This window comes from Nilaparvata lugens, chromosome 5 (assembly GCF_014356525.2).
Source record: "Nilaparvata lugens isolate BPH chromosome 5, ASM1435652v1, whole genome shotgun sequence".
Classification (NCBI taxonomy): domain Eukaryota; kingdom Metazoa; phylum Arthropoda; class Insecta; order Hemiptera; family Delphacidae; genus Nilaparvata; species Nilaparvata lugens.
Window position 1 is genome coordinate 58,031,654 of NC_052508.1, and position 6,000 is coordinate 58,037,653.

Sequence of the window (6,000 nt, forward strand, 5' to 3'; positions counted from 1 at the left end):
AGTGAGCAAATAGCGGAAGCTCAAATATAGGTAGGTCACAAAGTGCTGTAGTCAAAACTAGTAATGCCTAACCCCATAATATTCAAACATTTATAATGATGGCTTTCCTTACATGGTTTTTCACCCGATTATGAAGAGATATGAGGAGAGAGCATCGTTAGCAATAATACGATTCCGAAATAATTATTTGAGAACCGCGCATTTCGATTTAGACAGTAAAAGCGAACACACACATCAGCAGACGTATGTAGACTGACGTATTCAGATGGACGGAGAAAATTGAACATCCGTATGCAATCGTGAGCAGACATAATATATGAAGACAGACGGATGTCTATGTGCGCTGCAACAGTCGAACACCTGTGGAGGGATTTTCCTCAGTCTGTCTACATACGTCCGTCTGTTGCTGTGTGCGTTTGTTTGTCTTGAAGAGTTAGCAATAATACATTTAACCTATATCTATATGAGAAGAACCTCGTATTTAAATTACACTTAGACATTAAACATAGTAATTAAACGCGTGTCTCATTTGAATTCTCTGTGATGTGTTTCCATCCTATATTCATTTGTTGCTTCAATATTTCATTGATTCACCACTGACGTATCTGCAACGTAGTCGACCAATATGGATTATGGGAAAAATAGGTGGTGTTTGAACCGTCGTAGAGATGTCTGTGGTTCAACCAAATGTCATTATAAAAAAGTGAATTTATAGATTTAGGACACTTATAAATTCATTACCACCTTTGGCGGGCAGTACAAACAGCAATCTTGATTAGAGTTCGGATGCACTCTTTGGAGTGATGAACCTCAACCTTGACGAAATAGCCGAGAAGCGACAATGATGTTCTTGCCAAGCGCAGACATCGCAGTCTAGATCTAGATAGTTTTTGTTTGGTTGGGATTTCCCCTGGCTGATGACATTCGCAGCCTGCCTGGATAACCTCCTGAATTTCCCAAGTTGCCATCATGATAATCATCATCATGAAAATGGCGTGTAGCGTGTCCATTCGCCATTTTGTTGAGTGCCGTTGCCGCCACGCCGTTACACTCCATTAGCCACTGTCTCTGTCTCTGTTTCGGTCATCACCACTCCACTCACTCTTCGTAGCCTGGTCTAGGCCTACTGTAACATCCTGTCACTTCACTTTTCACTAGACTATTCCATCGCTCTATCATCTTCAAGTCTTTCTGTACTAGACAAACATCATTGAACGATCTGCAACGGTTCAAAGATTTAGGCCTACGCTAAGAAATTATCACGAAATTCTACAGCATTATTGAACGTCTGTTGGTTCACAGGTCACAGCTCTCAGCATTTGAGGTGTGATCGTGCTCCAAATAATAATGTAGATTTTCATTTATCGATTCTCGCTCTAGCACAGATCTAACAGATCAATAATGTTTAGTTAGACATTTGTTCTAGCTATAGAGCTTTTGATATGTGTATGGCTGGATAGACTGATTTTATTCTGGATGATGTACTCTGTATTCTTACATATTCTATATTTTTCTATAGAGTTAACCTAAGAACAAGGTCAAAAAAAGACCGACTCATTTATAATCGTATATATATAAGATTATAATCTCCTTATAAGGAGATTAAGATGAATATTGTTACTGTAATGCAGACAGTATTTAGTCAGAACGTGTTGCTGTGGAATTAGCATCTCAATGTCGTGCGCACTGACCGGCCAGCGAAAGATTGAGGAATGATAGTGGCTCAAGGGTCTCCCCTAAACCACGCCAAACTCAACGTCACTAGTTTCTCAATTTTCAGAAACTGATTTCATGCAAACCATTTTGAAAGTAACTTTCAAACACCCTCATAGAGTTAGTTTTACCTCAATGCTTCTAGTTTTTTATTAGAACGGCTAAATCAAAATCTACAGAATGGCTTGAGTTGAATTTGATTCATAGTTTAGAGAAGATGTGCAAAGATCCACATCAGACCTATTGGTCTCAGCAGAGAAACAGAAGAATTCTGCACAGTATTCATACTCATACAGTATCTAAATCGAATCATGGTTGACACTTTTAAACAATTTAAAAGATTATCCGTGTAACTCCTGTTTTTCAAGAGAACCCCTAATAAAAGTCAATCTCAAACCACATTCCAAGATTATATTATTAGAAGTTTTAAAATTAGAAGAAGACAGCTAAGAAAATAAACATCGGTAGAGTACATTCACAAATACAGAACATGCGTTGAGATTTATGGCCTCTTTGTGGCTCAGATTCACTTTGAAGTGGACATGCGATTCGACATACAGTTAGCGGTCTGTTGGTGGGCGATTAGTATTGCTATTTGGACAGAGGAGGCCTGCCTGTAGGACGCGATGCTCTTTTGTCTCATTTGAAATGCTCTCGTCTCATTTATTCAGTAGGAAGTAGTTTCCAGCTTATCGATACGGCTGGCTTTTCTGTTTATCATCAGCCAAGTTTGTATCCAGACGATGAACTGTAGGTTGCTTTGAAGTGAAATAGGTTGCTGACTTTTGCCCATACCCCCATACCACCGGTGGGGTGTTGCTGTGTCGCTAAGAGGTGCTCAACCTATTTTCAGTGAAGGTTTCGTTGTCTTTTTGACTTCGGGTGATACTCATGAGTCTGCTCGGACTTGATGTTGTGTCAAGTTATTTGAAGCCCATCTCACATAAATTACTCTCTCAAGTTTATTAATAAACTCGTAGTCGCCACTCTTTTTAATATTTTAATTAGGAATATTCAAAAACCGTCATGTTTTTATAGAGGGAACATCCTCGTATTTTTCTTTCTTGTGACTTGAGAGGGCATTTTATTTCTAATACCATATTCGTTCGATATCACCAAGAGGAACTCAGCAATTGATTAAGAGTTTCAAAACTTGACTTCATAATAGTAAAACTTACTATGTTCTGTATTTTATGAGTATACTACTTCACTGTTTTGTCTCCAATTATAATCAAACTCTTCAACCACAATATTATCAATTTGATCCAGAAATTTTGTAATAATAAATAGCTACGAAACCTTATTTGATTGAAATAAAGTTAGAGAACGCACACACATGTGTTCTTATGAATTCTTTCTCTGTATTAATATGTACATAGATTTATGTATAGATTAGTGAATTAAATATTATAGTTGAAAAACGGATGTGTCTCTTGACGTGATTTCACGTTTCTGGCCCTGGCGCTCAAGTTCTATGCTTTAACAGATTTGAAGTTTCTCTGTTTGTGTCAAACTACGTGTACGTAGTACATATCAGTGGTACCAACGTATGTACGTGTCACATAACAGTCAGAAAATGTAATTACATTTCTATTCTCTATGCATATCGAGTTTGAACAGAGAAATACATTCTATTCTCTCTGCATACAGAGTTTGAACAGAGAAAAGTTGGTCGGAAAGTGTGTGAAGTTCAAGTTTCATTTGTTTGGCGTGGATAATGCAGGTCATGATGGTGCCGTTCGGTAATATTTCGTGAATGTTGTGTCTACGGTAAATGAGTGTCGAATTGGGGAAGGGAGGGTTTCACTGTATCGAGACACACTGAGTTTGGGGCGAAAAGATGCAGGTCATGCATGGATAGGCTGCTGACTACTGAAGGGGTGCTTGGAAGATGGATGAAGTAAATTTGGGAAGTAGGCAGACTGGTATGTTGGCGCGGGGTCATTGGCCTCGCGGTGTGGCGGGGGGGGGGGGGTGGAACGCAGAGCCAACGACCCAGCCGATACACTCTCAAGCCGAAAATACTTGGCCCTGCTCTCGTACTCTGTTGTCGCAGTCGCTGTCTCTCAACTGAACCCGCACACTTGGACCCAACTAAACCGGGGTCAGAGTTTCCCCCCGACACCTCTTTCCCCCGCAGCTGCCAGCTGGTGTTTCTCCACCCCTTCGCATCGACGCCTCCCTGCTTCTATCCGTGGCAGGGCAGAACATGACTTGGGCATTTCACAGCATTTCGCTTGGCCACTTTCGAAATGATGTTTTCGCACGACATCGAAAACTATCTACCTAGCTATGTTGGGTATCGATTCTAGTTGATTTTGCTGATAATAATAGGAGGATGTACAGCGTACGATATTTTATTTCTCTCACTATGTGAGAAGCTGTTTGGTATCTGTTTGGAAGCTGTTGGAAACTGTTTGGTATCACTATCAATAGATTCTGATCGTTATTATAATTCATTTTTATCAGAACTCCTCAACCCTGAAATTATCACTGCTTATTCTCGAATACAGTACTTTATTCTACAGTACTAATATAGGCCTCAGTTGCACAAAAGCCAGTCAATTTTTAATTGTGATTAATTTCACGAAAACCAATTTAAGAAGGATTTTTCGAAAAGAAGGCTTCTCTGATTGGTTCTCGTGAAATTAATCACGATTAAAATTCAACCGGCTCCAAGTCAACTGCATTATTGCATTATGACTAGTAGACTTTCTAAGATACTTCTTTGCTCTTTTTTATCTCATTTCTCCTTTGAGGCATTTACAAAGACTTTAAAAGCAAGAAAGCAATGTCCATATTTTCAACTTACCTATTTCCAACAAAAATCTGAATTCTATTTAGACAATTTATATTATGATGTTGAGTTTTAATCTCCAGGGGTTTTCCTCGTTCAGCATCCTGACAGGTTGGTTCTTTCTAGTTGGTAATTCTGGATTACGATTACTCTATCTATTTCGTGAATTTTCCTCAGTTTGCCGTCATTAGAATGCAACGAGTTTTACATTTACAATCCTTTGTATGATTTTGTTGACCTCTTCTCATTCACCTTCACCTCTACATTGCCAACCAACTGCACGTGCTCTTTGTCTTATTGAAGAATGAGGACAGAATAGCTATAATGCCCCGCGTGCATCTCATTATCATCATTATAACTATTATGATTTCCAAACTTGTTCAAGTGGGGACATTTCATAGTTTCCTATTCCTAGTGCCGCTATTTTATTTTGCACATTTTTTTAATATTACAGAACATAGATGCACTATGTTATACAGTATTTTTGCTCAGTAAGAAATCATACAGTACAGTTGTTTTCTATAATGATAAGTATCCTTTATTTTGGAATAGTTCGAACATTATTTCTCTTTTCTCCCTCATTAATGTAATCAACATTTCCTCTTACTTCCATAATTCAAAAATTTTCTCTACAGAAACTACACTCTCTCTCATTTATAGTCACAATCTGAATATTGATTTCTACTGCTCGTGACTTGAATGACGTTCGATCGCTTGAACTGGAGAATAAAAATGTAAAATCAAGTTCAAGTCACAAAAACAATATACATTTTAGGTGAAAATGTGAATTAAGAAATTGATTACAATTCTATGGATAAAGTATATTCAATTCTAGAACAAGAGTAGCTGTCTGTATAATATTACTCATTACTCTCCTCTCCTTCAGATATCAGGATTCGGAAACATTTAAATCTCTAGACTCGAACAGTTAGTTCTGAGCCCTTTTTGTCTGAGATACATTTATCCACTTATCAGTTCTCAGATTCAGATTATCAGATTCCAATTGCACAAGTTTTACTTAGAGTTAAGAGGTTATTAGAGATTAGAGGTAGAGGTCAACAAATTTCTGAGAGACCAAACAGAAAACATAATCCTACATCCAGGTCTTCTACTTTTCAGTCTTTCCCAACACAAAGTACTCCTATGGATGTTCCCTAAGCTCCCCCTTTCATGAATGATGTTGTTCGCTCCTCCTCAGACGCCACTGTCGATTAACGTTTTTCTGATTCTTGAACAATTTTTTTGGGAGAATGCTTTACAGTAGTATTGTTAAAATTTTTGACTAGAAATGTCTTTGTTTGAGTCAGTAGATAATGTTAATATTGTAGTGGGTGACCCTAGACGTGCGTGTTTGAGTGTCGGCAACCAACCATCCAAGCAGCCAATAGCAGCAAGGCATGGCTGGGACGCTTCCTGTCCCAGATACCAACACGCGCATTCCTCGCATTCATAAAATAGCTCATTTTATATTTAGAAGATCTAATCTTAGC